Source organism: Petromyzon marinus, chromosome 84 (genome assembly GCF_048934315.1).
Source record: "Petromyzon marinus isolate PM22_M1 ecotype Great Lakes invasive population chromosome 84, UKy_Petmar_22M1.pri1.0, whole genome shotgun sequence".
NCBI lineage: Eukaryota > Metazoa > Chordata > Hyperoartia > Petromyzontiformes > Petromyzontidae > Petromyzon > Petromyzon marinus.
Genome location: NC_133749.1, coordinates 4,332,150 through 4,347,977, shown reverse-complemented (window position 1 = coordinate 4,347,977; position 15,828 = coordinate 4,332,150). Strand labels below are relative to the sequence as shown.

General features: G+C 55.4%; 1 protein-coding gene across 6 annotated transcripts in view; it reads left to right on the top strand.

The window, feature by feature from the left end:
- GNAZ (G protein subunit alpha z) overlaps nt 1–15,828 on the top strand; it is a 185,012-nt gene that overhangs the window by 47,151 nt on the left and 122,033 nt on the right. For 2 of the 6 annotated variants that reach the window (XM_032944722.2, XM_032944723.2), the window contains exon 1: nt 119–261. The exons of 3 other annotated variants lie outside the window; for them this stretch is intronic. The gene's annotated coding sequence lies outside the window, so the exon portion shown is untranslated. Of the gene's footprint in view, nt 1–112; nt 262–15,828 lie in introns of those variants that run through there. One more of the 6 variants, XM_076057774.1, reaches the window with a different exon arrangement.

Below are 15,828 nucleotides of genomic sequence, written 5' to 3'. Positions count from 1 at the left end.
GTTGGAAGGATCTAACGATCCCTCGCCCCATCTCCTCCTCCCCACCCCCACCTCCTCCCCCCACCTCCTCCCTCCACCACCTCCTCCCTCCACCTCCTCCTCCTCCTCCCCCCACCTCCTCCCCCCACCTCCTCCCCCCACACCCATCTCTTCCCCCCACCTCCTCCGCCCCCCGCGCCCTGCTGGATGTGTGGGCCGTGAGAGGCGACGAGGAGGAGCCCCTCGACTTCTGCGACGAGGAGGGCGACTTCCTCGTGCCAGGTGGGGCCAGCCACGGTGGCTAGCGGGATGTTGACTACCTCGCCTGGTCTGCAGGAGGTTGTGGGTTCGATCCCCACCCTAATGAGATGTTGACTACCTCGCCTGGTCTGCAGGAGGTTGTGGGTTAGATCCCAGACCCTGATGAGATGTTGACTACCTCGCCTGGTCTGCAGGAGGTTGTGGGTTAAATCCCGACCCTGATGAGATGTTGACTACCTCGCCTGGTCTGCAGGAAGTTGTGGGTTAAATCCCGACCCTGATGAGATGTTGACTACCTCGCCTGGTCTGCAGGAGATTGTGGGTTCGATCACCACCCTAATGAGATGTTGACTACCTCGCCTGCTACGCAGGAGGTTGTGGGTTTGATCCCAGACCCTGATGAGATGTTGACTACCTCGCCTGGTCTGCAGGAGGTTGTGGGTTAAATCCCGACCCTGATGAGATGTTGACTACCTCGCCTGCTACGCAGGAGGTTGTGGGTTTGATCCCAGACCCTGATGAGATGTTGACTACCTCGCCTGGTCTGCAGGAGGTTGTGGGTTCGATCCCAGACCCTGATGAGATGTTGACTACCTAGCCTGGTCTGCAGGAGGTCGTGGGTTCTATCCCAGACCCTGATGAGATGTTTACTACCTCGCCTGGTCTGCAGGAGGTCGTGGGTTCGATTCCAACCCTGATGAGATGTTGACTACCTCGCCTGGTATGCAGGAGGTCGTGAGTTCTATCCCGACCCTGATGAGATGTTGACTACCTCGCCTGGTATGCAGGAGATCGTGGGTTCGATCCCAGACCCTGATGAGATGTTGACTACCTCGCCTGGCCTGCAGGAGGTCGTGGGTTCGATCACCACCCTAATGAGATGTTGACTACCTCGCCTGGTACGCAGGAGGTCGTTGGTTCTATCCCGACCCTGATGAGATGTTGACTACCTCGCCTGGTCTGCAGGAGGTTGTGGGTTCGATCCCAGACCCTGATGAGATGTTGACTACCTCGCCTGGTCTGCAGGAGGTCGTGGGTTCGATTCCAACTCTGAGGAGATGTTGACTACCTCGCCTGGTCTGCAGGAGGTCGTGGGTTCGATCCTGACCCTGATGAGATGTTGATTACCTCGCCTGGTTTGCAGGGGGTCGTGGGTTCGATCCCGACCCTGATGAGATGTTGACTACCTCGCCTGGTCTGCAGGAGGTTGTGGGTTAAATCCCGACCCTGATGAGATGTTGACTATCTCGCCTCGTCTGCAGGAGGTTGTGGGTTCGATCCCGACCCTGATGAGATGTTGACTACCTCGCCTGGTCTGCAGGAGGTTGTGGGTTAAATCCCGACCCTGATGAGATGTTGACTACCTCGCATGGTCTGCAGGAGGTCGTGGGTTCGATCCTGACCCTGATGAGATGTTGATTACCTCGCCTGGTTTGCAGGGGGTCGTGGGTTCGATCCCGACCCTGATGAGATGTTGACTACCTCGCCTGGTCTGCAGGAGGTTGTGGGTTCGATCCCGACCCTGATGAGATGTTGACTATCTCGCCTCGTCTGCAGGAGGTTGTGGGTTCGATCCCGACCCTGATGAGATGTTGACTACCTCGCCTGGTCTGCAGGAGGTTGTGGGTTAAATCCCGACCCTGATGAGATGTTGACTACCTCGCATGGTCTGCAGGAGGTCGTGGGTTCTATCCCAGACCCTGATGAGATGTTTACTACCTCGCCTGGTCTGCAGGAGGTCGTGGGTTCGATTCCAACCCTGATGAAATGTTGACTACCTCGCCTGGTACGCAGGAGGTCGTGGGTTCTATCCCGACCCTGATGAGATGTTGACTACCTCGTCTGGTATGCAGGAGGACGTGGGTTCGATCCCAGACCCTGATGAGATGTTGACTACCTCGCCCGGTCTGCAGGAGGTTGTGGGTTTGTTCCCGACCCTGATGATATGTTGACTTACCTCGCCTGGTCTGCAGGAGGTCGTGGGTTCGATCCTGACCCTGATGACATGTTGACTACATCGCCTGGTCCGCAGGAGGGCGTGGGTTCGATCCCAGACCCTAATGAGATGTTGACTACCTCGCCTGGTCTGCAGGAGGTCGTGGGTTCGATCCCCACCCTAATGAGATGTTGACTACCTCCCTGGTACGCAGGAGGTTGTAGGTTCGATCCCAGACCCTGATGAGATGTTGATTACCCCGCCTGGTCTGCATGAGGTTGTGAGTTCGATCCCGACCCTGATGAGATGTTGACTACCTCGCCTGGTATGCAGGAGGTCGTGGGTTCGATCCTGACCCTGATGAGATGTTGATTAACTCGCCTGGTTTGCAGGGGGACGTGGGTTCGATCCTAGACCCTGATGAGATGTTGACTACCTCGCCTGGTCTGCAGGAGGTTGTGGGTTCGATCCCGACCTTGATGATATGTGGACTACCTAGCCTGGTCTGCAGGAGGTCGTGGGTTCGATGCCGACCTTGATGATATGTTGACTACCTCGCCTGGTATGCAGGAGGTCGTGGGTTCGATCACCACCCTAATGAGATGTTGACTACCTCGCCTGGTACGCAGGAGGTCGTAGGTTCGATCCCAGACCCTGATGAGATGTTGATTACCTCGCCTGGTCTGCAGGAGGTTGTGGGTTCGATCCCGACCCTGAGGAGATGTTGACTACCTTGCCTGGTCTGCAGGAGGTCGTGGGTCCTATCCAGACCCTGATGAGATGTTGACTACCTCGCCTGGTCTGCAGGAGGTCGTGGGTTTGATCCCAACCCTGATGAGATGTTGACTACCTCGCCTGGTTTGCAGGGGGTCGTGGGTTCGATCCCAGACCCTGATGAGATGTTGACTACCTCGCCTGTTCTGCAGGAGGTTGTGGGTTCGATCCCGACCCTGAGGAGATGTTGACTACCTCGCCTGGTCTGCAGGAGGTCGTGGGTTTGATCCTGACCCTGATGAGATGTTGATTACCTCGCCTGGTTTGCAGGGGGTCGTGGGTTCGATCCCAGACCCTGATGAGATGTTGATTACCTCGCCTGGTCTGCAGGAGGTTGTGGGTTCGATCCCGACCTTGATATGTTGACTACCTCGCCTGGTCTGCTGGAGGTTGTGGGTTCTATCGCAGACCCTGATGAGATGTTGACTACCTCGCCTGGCCTGCAGGAGGTCGTGGATTCGATCACCACCCTAATGAGATGTTGACTACCTCGCCTGGTACACAGGAGGTCGTAGGTTCGATCCCAGACCCTGATGAGATGTTGACTACCTCGCCTGGTATGCAGGAGGACGTGGGTTCGATCCCAGACCCTGATGAGATGTTGACTACCTCGCCCGGTCTGCAGGAGGTTGTGGGTTTGTTCCCGACCCTGATGATATGTTGACTTACCTCGCCTGGTCTGCAGGAGGTCGTGGGTTCGATCCTGACCCTGATGACATGTTGACTACATCGCCTGGTCCGCAGGAGGACGTGGGTTCGATCCCAGACCCTGATGAGATGTTGACTACCTCGCCCGGTCTGCAGGAGGTTGTGGGTTTGTTCCCGACCCTGATGATATGTTGACTTACCTCGCCTGGTCTGCAGGAGGTCGTGGGTTCGATCCTGACCCTGATGACATGTTGACTACATCGCCTGGTCCGCAGGAGCGCGTGGGTTCGATCCCAGACCCTAATGAGATGTTGACTACCTCGCCTGGTTTGCAGGGGGACGTGGGTTCGATCCCAGACCCTGATGAGATGTTGACTACCTCGCCTGGTCTGCAGGAGGTTGTGGGTTCGATCCCGACCTTGATGATATGTGGACTACCTAGCCTGGTCTGCAGGAGGTCGTGGGTTCGATGCCGACCTTGATGATATGTTGACTACCTCGCCTGGTCTGCAGGAGGTCGTGGGTTCGATCACCACCCTAATGAGATGTTGACTACCTCGCCTGGTACGCAGGAGGTCGTAGGTTCGATCCCAGACCCTGATGAGATGTTGATTACCTCGCCTGGTCTGCAGGAGGTTGTGGGTTCGATCCCGACCCTGAGGAGATGTTGACTACCTCGCCTTGTCTGCAGGAGGTCGTGGGTCCTATCCAGACCCTGATGAGATGTTGACTACCTCGCCTGGTCTGCAGGAGGTCGTGGGTTTGATCCCAACCCTGATGAGATGTTGACTACCTCGCCTGGTCTGCAGGAGGTCGTGGGTTTGATCCCAACCCTGATGAGATGTTGACTACCTCGCCTGGTTTGCAGGGGGTCGTGGGTTCGATCCCAGACCCTGATGAGATGTTGACTACCTCGCCTGGTCTGCAGGAGGTTGTGGGTTCGATCCCGACCCTGAGGAGATGTTGACTACCTCGCCTGGTCTGCAGGAGGTCGTGGGTTCGATCCTGACCCTGATGAGATGTTGATTACCTCGCCTGGTTTGCAGGGGGTCGTGGGTTCGATCCCAGACCCTGATGAGATGTTGATTACCTCGCCTGGTCTGCAGGAGGTTGTGGGTTCGATCCCGACCTTGATATGTTGACTACCTCGCCTGGTCTGCTGGAGGTTGTGGGTTCTATCGCAGACCCTGATGAGATGTTGACTACCTCGCCTGGCCTGCAGGAGGTCGTGGATTCGATCACCACCCTAATGAGATGTTGACTACCTCGCCTGGTACACAGGAGGTCGTAGGTTCGATCCCAGACCCTGATGAGATGTTGACTACCTCGCCTGCTCTGCAGGAGGTTGTGGGTTCGATCCCGACCTTGATGATATGTTGACTACCTAGCCTGGTCTGCAGGAGGTCGTGGGTTCGATGCCGACCTTGATGATATGTTGACTACCTCGCCTGGTCTGCAGGAGGTTTTGGGTTAGATCGCAGACACTGATGAGATGTTGACTTCCTCGCCTGGTCTGCACGAGGTCGTGGGTTCGATTCCAACCCTGATGAGATGTTGACTACCTCGCCTGGTCTGCAGGAGGTCGTGTGTTCGATCATCACCCCAATGAGATGTTGACTACCTCGCCTGCTACGCAGGAGGTTGTGGGTTCGATCCCGACCCTAATAAGATGTTTACTATCTCGCCTGGTCTGCAGGAGGTCGTGGGTTCGATCCCGACCCTGATGAGATGGTGACTACCTCGCCTCGTCTGCAGGAGGTTGTGGGTTAAATCCCGACCCTGATGAGATGTTGACTACCTCGCCTGGTCTGCAGGAGGTCGTGGGTTCTATCCCAGACCCTGATGAGATGTTTACTACCTCGCCTGGTCTGCAGGACGTCGTAGGTTCGATTCCAACCCTGATGAGATGTTGACTACCTCGCCTGGTACGCAGGAGGTCGTGGGTTCTATCCCGACTCTGATGAGATGTTGACTACCTCGCCTGGTATGCAGGAGGTTGTGGGTTCGATCCCCACCCTGATGATATGTTGATTACCTCGCCTGGTTTGCAGGGGGTCGTGGGTTCGATCCCAGACCCTGATGAGATGTTGACTAACTCGCCTGGTCTGCAGGAGGTTGTGGGTTCGATCCTGACCCTGATGAGATGTTGATTACCTCGCCTGGTTTGCAGGGGTCGTGGGTTCGATCCCAGACCCTGATGAGATGGTGACTACCTCGCCTCGTCTGCAGGAGGTTGTGGGTTAAATTCCGACCCTGATGAGATGTTGACTACCTCGCCTGGTCTGCAGGAGGTCGTAGGTTCGATCATCACCCCAATGAGATGTTGACTACCTCGCCTGCTACGCAGGAGGTTGTGGGTTCGATCCCGATCCTAATAAGATGTTTACTATCTCGCCTGGTCTGCAGGAGGTCGTGGGTTCGATCCCGACCCTGATGAGATGGTGACTACCTCGCCTCGTCTGCAGGAGGTTGTGGGTTAAATCCCGACCCTGATGAGATGTTGACTACCTCGCCTGGTCTGCAGGAGGTCGTGGGTTCTATCCCAGACCCTGATGAGATGTTTACTACCTCGCCTGGTCTGCAGGACGTCGTAGGTTCGATTCCAACCCTGATGAGATGTTGACTACCTCGCCTGGTACGCAGGAGGTCGTGGGTTCTATCCCGACTCTGATGAGATGTTGACTACCTCGCCTGGTATGCAGGAGGTTGTGGGTTCGATCCCCACCCTGATGATATGTTGATTACCTCGCCTGGTTTGCAGGGGGTCGTGGGTTCGATCCCAGACCCTGATGAGATGTTGACTAACTCGCCTGGTCTGCAGGAGGTTGTGGGTTCGATCCTGACCCTGATGAGATGTTGATTACCTCGCCTGGTTTGCAGGGGGTCGTGGGTTCGATCCCAGACCCTGATGAGATGGTGACTACCTCGCCTCGTCTGCAGGAGGTTGTGGGTTAAATTCCGACCCTGATGAGATGTTGACTACCTCGCCTGGTCTGCAGGAGGTCGTAGGTTCGATTCCAACCCTGATGAGATGTTGACTACCTCGCCTGGTACGCAGGAGGTCGTGGGTTCTATCCCGACTCTGATGAGATGTTGACTACCTCGCCTGGTATGCAGGAGGTTGTGGGTTCGATCCCCACCCTGATGATATGTTGATTACCTCGCCTGGTTTGCAGGGGGTCGTGGGTTCGATCCCAGACCCTGATGAGATGTTGACTAACTCGCCTGGTCTGCAGGAGGTTGTGGGTTCGATCCTGACCCTGATGAGATGTTGATTACCTCGCCTGGTTTGCAGGGGGTCGTGGGTTCGATCCCAGACCCTGATGAGATGGTGACTACCTCGCCTCGTCTGCAGGAGGTTGTGGGTTAAATCCCGACCCTGATGAGATGTTGACTGCCTCGCCTGGTCTGCAGGAGGTCGTGGGTTCTATCCCAGACCCTGATGAGATGTTTAGTACCTCGCCTGGTCTGCAGGACGTCGTAGGTTCGATTCCAACCCTGATGAGATGTTGACTACCTCGCCTGGTACGCAGGAGGTCGTGGGTTCTATCCCGACTCTGATGAGATGTTGACTACCTCGCCTGGTATGCAGGAGGTTGTGGGTTCGATCCCCACCCTGATGATATGTTGATTACCTCGCCTGGTTTGCAGGGGGTCGTGGGTTCGATCCCAGACCCTGATGAGATGTTGACTAACTCGCCTGGTCTGCAGGAGGTTGTGGGTTCGATCCTGACCCTGATGAGATGTTGATTACCTCGCCTGGTTTGCAGGAGGTTGTAGGTTCGATCCCAGACCCTGATGAGATGTTGATTACCTCGCCTGGTCTGCAGGAGGTTGTGGGTTCGATCCCGACCCTGAGGAGATGTTGACTACCTCGCCTGGTCTGCAGGAGGTCGTGGGTTCGATCCCGACCTTGATGATATGTTGACTACCTCGCCTGGTCTGCAGGAGTTCGTGGGTTCTATCCCTACCCTGATGATATGTTGACTACCTCGCCTGGTCTGCAGGAGGTCGTGGGTTCTATCCCGACCCTAATGAGATGTTGACTACCTCGCCTGGTCTGCAGGAGGTCGTGGGTTCGATCCCGACCCTGATGAGATGTTGACTACCTCGCCTGGTCTGCAGGAGGTCGTGGGTTCGATCCTAACCCTGATGAGATGTTGATTACCTCGCCTGGTTTGTAGGGGGTCGTGGGTTCGATCCCAGACCCTGATGAGATGTTGACTACCTCGCCTGCTCTGCAGGAGGTTGTTGGTTCGATCCCGACCTTGCTGATATGTTGACTACCTAGCCTGGTCTGCAGGAGGTCGTGGGTTCGATGCCGACCTTGATATGTTGACTACCTCGCCTGGTATGCAGGAGGTTTTGGGTTCGATCGCAGACACTGATGAGATGTTGACTTCCTCGCCTGGTCTGCACGAGGTCGTGGGTTCGATCATCACCCCAATGAGATGTTGACTACCTCGCCTGCTCTGCAGGAGGTTGTTGGTTCGATCCCGACCTTGATATGTTGACTACCTAGCCTGGTCTGCAGGAGGTCGTGGGTTCGATCCTGACCCTGACGAGATGTTGATTACCTCGCCTGGTTTGCAGGGGGTCGTGGGTTCGATCCCAGACCCTGATGAGATGTTGACTACCTCGCCTGGTCTGCAGGAGGTTGTGGGTTCGATCCCGACCTTGATATGTTGACTACCTCGCCTGGTCTGCAGGAGGTTGTGGGTTCGATCCCGACCCTGATGAGATGTTGACTACCTCGCCTGGTCTGCAGGAGGTCGTGGGTTCTATCGCAGACCCTGATGAGATGTTGACTACCTCGCCTGGTATGCAGGAGGTCGTGGGTTCTATCCCGACCCTGATGAGATGTTGACTACCTCGCCTGGTATGCAGGAGGTTGTGGGTTCTATCGCAGACCCTGATGAGATGTTGACTACCTCGCCTGGCCTGCAGGAGGTCGTGGATTCGATCACCACCCTAATGAGATGTTGACTACCTCGCCTGGTACACAGGAGGTCGTAGGTTCGATCCCAGACCCTGATGAGATGTTGACTACCTCGCCTGGTCTGCAGGAGGTCGTGGGTTCGATCCCGACCCTGATGAGATGTTGACTACCTCGCCTGGTCTGCAGGAGGTCGTGGGTTCGATCCTAACCCTGATGAGATGTTGATTACCTCGCCTGGTTTGTAGGGGGTCGTGGGTTCGATCCCAGACCCTGATGGGATGTTGACTACCTCGCCTGCTCTGCAGGAGGTTGTGGGTTCGATCCCGACCTTGATGATATGTTGACTACCTAGCCTGGTCTGCAGGAGGTCGTGGGTTCGATGCCGACCTTGATGATATGTTGACTACCTCGCCTGGTCTGCAGGAGGTTTTGGGTTAGATAGCAGACACTGATGAGATGTTGACTTCCTCGCCTGATCTGCACGAGGTCGTGGGTTCGATTCCAACCCTGATGAGATGTTGACTACCTCGCCTGGTCTGCAGGAGGTTTTGGGTTAGATCGCAGACACTGATGAGATGTTGACTTCCTCGCCTGGTCTGCAGGAGGTCGTGTGTTCGATCATCACCCCAATGAGATGTTGACTACCTCGCCTGCTACGCAGGAGGTTGTGGGTTCGATCCCGACCCTAATAAGATGTTTACTATCTCGCCTGGTCTGCAGGAGGTCGTGGGTTCTATCCCAGACCCTGATGAGATGTTTACTACCTCGCCTGGTCTGCAGGACGTCGTAGGTTCGATTCCAACCCTGATGAGATGTTGACTACCTCGCCTGGTACGCAGGAGGTCGTGGGTTCTATCCCGACTCTGATGAGATGTTGACTACCTCGCCTGGTCTGCAGGAGGTCGTGGGTTCGATCCTAACCCTGATGAGATGTTGATTACCTCGCCTGGTTTGTAGGGGGTCGTGGGTTCGATCCCAGACCCTGATGGGATGTTGACTACCTCGCCTGCTCTGCAGGAGGTTGTGGGTTCGATCCCGACCTTGATGATATGTTGACTACCTAGCCTGGTCTGCAGGAGGTCGTGGGTTCGATGCCGACCTTGATGATATGTTGACTACCTCGCCTGGTCTGCAGGAGGTTTTGGGTTAGATCGCAGACACTGATGAGATGTTGAATTCCTCGCCTGATCTGCACGAGGTCGTGGGTTCGATTCCAACCCTGATGAGATGTTGACTACCTCGCCTGGTCTGCAGGAGGTTTTGGGTTAGATCGCAGACACTGATGAGATGTTGACTTCCTCGCCTGGTCTGCAGGAGGTCGTGTGTTCGATCATCACCCCAATGAGATGTTGACTACCTCGCCTGCTACGCAGGAGGTTGTGGGTTCGATCCCGACCCTAATAAGATGTTTACTATCTCGCCTGGTCTGCAGGAGGTCGTGGGTTCTATCCCAGACCCTGATGAGATGTTTACTACCTCGCCTGGTCTGCAGGACGTCGTAGGTTCGATTCCAACCCTGATGAGATGTTGACTACCTCGCCTGGTACGCAGGAGGTCGTGGGTTCTATCCCGACTCTGATGAGATGTTGACTAACTCGCCTGGTATGCAGGAGGACGTGGGTTCGATCCCGACCCTGATGAGATGTTGACTACCTTGCCTGGTTTGCAGGAGGTCGTGGGTTCTATCCCAGACCCTGATGAGATGTTGACTACCTCGCTTGGTATGCAGGAGGTCGTGGGTTCTATCCTGACCCTGATGAGATGTTGATTACCTCGCCTGGTTTGCAGGGGGTCGTGGGTTCGATCCCAGACCCTGATGAGATGTTGACTACCTCGCCTGGTCTGCAGGAGGTCGTGGGTTCGATCCTGACCCTGACGAGATGTTGATTACCTCGCCTGGTTTGCAGGGGGTCGTGGGTTCGATCCCAGACCCTGATGAGATGTTGACTACCTCGCCTGGTCTGCAGGAGGTTGTGGGTTCGATCCCGACCTTGATATGTTGACTACCTCGCCTGGTCTGCAGGAGGTTGTGGGTTCGATCCCGACCCTGATGAGATGTTGACTACCTCGCCTGGTCTGCAGGAGGTCGTGGGTTCTATCGCAGACCCTGATGAGATGTTGACTACCTCGCCTGGTATGCAGGAGGTCGTGGGTTCTATCCCGACCCTGATGAGATGTTGACTACCTCGCCTGGTCTGCAGGAGGTTGTGGGTTCTATCGCAGACCCTGATGAGATGTTGACTACCTCGCCTGGCCTGCAGGAGGTCGTGGATTCGATCACCACCCTAATGAGATGTTGACTACCTCGCCTGGTACACAGGAGGTCGTAGGTTCGATCCCAGACCCTGATGAGATGTTGACTACCTCGCCTGGTCTGCAGGAGGTCGTGGGTTCGATCCCGACCCTGATGAGATGTTGACTACCTCGCCTGGTCTGCAGGAGGTCGTGGGTTCGATCCTAACCCTGATGAGATGTTGATTACCTCGCCTGGTTTGTAGGGGGTCGTGGGTTCGATCCCAGACCCTGATGGGATGTTGACTACCTCGCCTGCTCTGCAGGAGGTTGTGGGTTCGATCCCGACCTTGATGATATGTTGACTACCTAGCCTGGTCTGCAGGAGGTCGTGGGTTCGATGCCGAACTTGATGATATGTTGACTACCTCGCCTGGTCTGCAGGAGGTTTTGGGTTAGATCGCAGACACTGATGAGATGTTGACTTCCTCGCCTGATCTGCACGAGGTCGTGGGTTCGATTCCAACCCTGATGAGATGTTGACTACCTCGCCTGGTCTGCAGGAGGTTTTGGGTTAGATCACAGACACTGATGAGATGTTGACTTCCTCGCCTGGTCTGCAGGAGGTCGTGTGTTCGATCATCACCCCAATGAGATGTTGACTACCTCGCCTGCTACACAGGAGGTTGTGGGTTCGATCCCGACCCTAATAAGATGTTTACTATCTCGCCTGGTCTGCAGGAGGTCGTGGGTTCTATCCCAGACCCTGATGAGATGTTTACTACCTCGCCTGGTCTGCAGGACGTCGTAGGTTCGATTCCAACCCTGATGAGATGTTGACTACCTCGCCTGGTACGCAGGAGGTCGTGGGTTCTATCCCGACTCTGATGAGATGTTGACTACCTCGCCTGGTCTGCAGGAGGTCGTGGGTTCGATCCTAACCCTGATGAGATGTTGATTACCTCGCCTGGTTTGTAGGGGGTCGTGGGTTCGATCCCAGACCCTGATGGGATGTTGACTACCTCGCCTGCTCTGCAGGAGGTTGTGGGTTCGATCCCGACCTTGATGATATGTTGACTACCTAGCCTGGTCTGCAGGAGGTCGTGGGTTCGATGCCGACCTTGATGATATGTTGACTACCTCGCCTGGTCTGCAGGAGGTTTTGGGTTAGATCGCAGACACTGATGAGATGTTGACTTCCTCGCCTGGTCTGCAGGAGGTCGTGTGTTCGATCATCACCCCAATGAGATGTTGACTACCTCGCCTGCTACGCAGGAGGTTGTGGGTTCGATCCCGACCCTAATAAGATGTTTACTATCTCGCCTGGTCTGCAGGAGGTCGTGGGTTCTATCCCAGACCCTGATGAGATGTTTACTACCTCGCCTGGTCTGCAGGACGTCGTAGGTTCGATTCCAACCCTGATGAGATGTTGACTACCTCGCCTGGTACGCAGGAGGTCGTGGGTTCTATCCCGACTCTGATGAGATGTTGACTAACTCGCCTGGTATGCAGGAGGACGTGGGTTCGATCCCGACCCTGATGAGATGTTGACTACCTTGCCTGGTATGCAGGAGGTCGTGGGTTCTATCCCAGACCCTGATGAGATGTTGACTACCTCGCTTGGTATGCAGGAGGTCGTGGGTTCGATCCTGACCCTGATGAGATGTTGATTACCTCGCCTGGTTTGCAGGGGGTCGTGGGTTCGATCCCAGACCCTGATGAGATGTTGACTACCTCGCCTGGTCTGCAGGAGGTAGTGGGTTCGATCCTGACCCTGACGAGATGTTGATTTCCTCGCCTGGTTTGCAGGGGGTCGTGGGTTCGATCCCAGACCCTGATGAGATGTTGACTACCTCGCCTGGTCTGCAGGAGGTTGTGGGTTCGATCCCGACCTTGATATGTTGACTACCTCGCCTGGTCTGCAGGAGGTTGTGGGTTCGATCCCGACCCTGATGAGATGTTGACTACCTCGCCTGGTCTGCAGGAGGTCGTGGGTTCTATCGCAGACCCTGATGAGATGTTGACTACCTCGCCTGGTATGCAGGAGGTCGTGGGTTCTATCCCGACCCTGATGAGATGTTGACTACCTCGCCTGGTCTGCAGGAGGTTGTGGGTTCTATCGCAGACCCTGATGAGATGTTGACTACCTCGCCTGGCCTGCAGGAGGTCGTGGATTCGATCACCACCCTAATGAGATGTTGACTACCTCGCCTGGTACACAGGAGGTCGTAGGTTCGATCCCAGACCCTGATGAGATGTTGACTACCTCGCCTGGTCTGCAGGAGGTTTTGGGTTAGATCACAGACACTGATGAGATGTTGACTTCCTCGCCTGGTCTGCAGGAGGTCGTGTGTTCGATCATCACCCCAATGAGATGTTGACTACCTCGCCTGCTACACAGGAGGTTGTGGGTTCGATCCCGACCCTAATAAGATGTTTACTATCTCGCCTGGTCTGCAGGAGGTCGTGGGTTCTATCCCAGACCCTGATGAGATGTTTACTACCTCGCCTGGTCTGCAGGACGTCGTAGGTTCGATTCCAACCCTGATGAGATGTTGACTACCTCGCCTGGTACGCAGGAGGTCGTGGGTTCTATCCCGACTCTGATGAGATGTTGACTACCTCGCCTGGTCTGCAGGAGGTCGTGGGTTCGATCCTAACCCTGATGAGATGTTGATTACCTCGCCTGGTTTGTAGGGGGTCGTGGGTTCGATCCCAGACCCTGATGGGATGTTGACTACCTCGCCTGCTCTGCAGGAGGTTGTGGGTTCGATCCCGACCTTGATGATATGTTGACTACCTAGCCTGGTCTGCAGGAGGTCGTGGGTTCGATGCCGACCTTGATGATATGTTGACTACCTCGCCTGGTCTGCAGGAGGTTTTGGGTTAGATCGCAGACACTGATGAGATGTTGAATTCCTCGCCTGATCTGCACGAGGTCGTGGGTTCGATTCCAACCCTGATGAGATGTTGACTACCTCGCCTGGTCTGCAGGAGGTTTTGGGTTAGATCGCAGACACTGATGAGATGTTGACTTCCTCGCCTGGTCTGCAGGAGGTCGTGTGTTCGATCATCACCCCAATGAGATGTTGACTACCTCGCCTGCTACGCAGGAGGTTGTGGGTTCGATCCCGACCCTAATAAGATGTTTACTATCTCGCCTGGTCTGCAGGAGGTCGTGGGTTCTATCCCAGACCCTGATGAGATGTTTACTACCTCGCCTGGTCTGCAGGACGTCGTAGGTTCGATTCCAACCCTGATGAGATGTTGACTACCTCGCCTGGTACGCAGGAGGTCGTGGGTTCTATCCCGACTCTGATGAGATGTTGACTAACTCGCCTGGTATGCAGGAGGACGTGGGTTCGATCCCGACCCTGATGAGATGTTGACTACCTTGCCTGGTATGCAGGAGGTCGTGGGTTCTATCCCAGACCCTGATGAGATGTTGACTACCTCGCTTGGTATGCAGGAGGTCGTGGGTTCGATCCTGACCCTGATGAGATGTTGATTACCTCGCCTGGTTTGCAGGGGGTCGTGGGTTCGATCCCAGACCCTGATGAGATGTTGACTACCTCGCCTGGTCTGCAGGAGGTAGTGGGTTCGATCCTGACCCTGACGAGATGTTGATTACCTCGCCTGGTTTGCAGGGGGTCGTGGGTTCGATCCCAGACCCTGATGAGATGTTGACTACCTCGCCTGGTCTGCAGGAGGTTGTGGGTTCGATCCCGACCTTGATATGTTGACTACCTCGCCTGGTCTGCAGGAGGTTGTGGGTTCGATCCCGACCCTGATGAGATGTTGACTACCTCGCCTGGTCTGCAGGAGGTCGTGGGTTCTATCGCAGACCCTGATGAGATGTTGACTACCTCGCCTGGTATGCAGGAGGTCGTGGGTTCTATCCCGACCCTGATGAGATGTTGACTACCTCGCCTGGTCTGCAGGAGGTTGTGGGTTCTATCGCAGACCCTGATGAGATGTTGACTACCTCGCCTGGCCTGCAGGAGGTCGTGGATTCGATCACCACCCTAATGAGATGTTGACTACCTCGCCTGGTACACAGGAGGTCGTAGGTTCGATCCCAGACCCTGATGAGATGTTGACTACCTCGCCTGGTCTGCAGGAGGTCGTGGGTTCGATCCCGACCCTGATGAGATGTTGACTACCTCTTCTGGTCTGCAGGAGGTCGTGGGTTCGATCCTAACCCTGATGAGATGTTGATTACCTCGCCTGGTTTGTAGGGGGTCGTGGGTTCGATCCCAGACCCTGATGGGATGTTGACTACCTCGCCTGCTCTGCAGGAGGTTGTGGGTTCGATCCCGACCTTGATGATATGTTGACTACCTAGCCTGGTCTGCAGGAGGTCGTGGGTTCGATGCCGAACTTGATGATATGTTGACTACCTCGCCTGGTCTGCAGGAGGTTTTGGGTTAGATCGCAGACACTGATGAGATGTTGACTTCCTCGCCTGATCTGCACGAGGTCGTGGGTTCGATTCCAACCCTGATGAGATGTTGACTACCTCGCCTGGTCTGCAGGAAGTTTTGGGTTAGATCGCAGACACTGATGAGATGTTGACTTCCTCGCCTGGTCTGCAGGAGGTCGTGTGTTCGATCATCACCCCAATGAGATGTTGACTACCTCGCCTGCTACGCAGGAGGTTGTGGGTTCGATCCCGACCCTAATAAGATGTTTACTATCTCGCCTGGTCTGCAGGAGGTCGTGGGTTCTATCCCAGACCCTGATGAGATGTTTACTACCTTGCCTGGTCTGCAGGACGTCGTAGGTTCGATTCCAACCCTGATGAGATGTTGACTACCTCGCGTGGTACGCAGGAGGTCGTGGGTTCTATCCCGACTCTGATGAGATGTTGACTACCTCGCCTGGTATGCAGGAGGACGTGGGTTCGATCCCGACCCTGATGAGATGTTGACTACCTTGCCTGGTATGCAGGAGGTTGTGGGTTCGATCCCCACCCTGATGATATGTTGACTTACCTCGCCTGGTCTGCAGGAGGTCGTGGGTTCGATCCCGACCTTGTTGATATGTTGACTACCTCGCC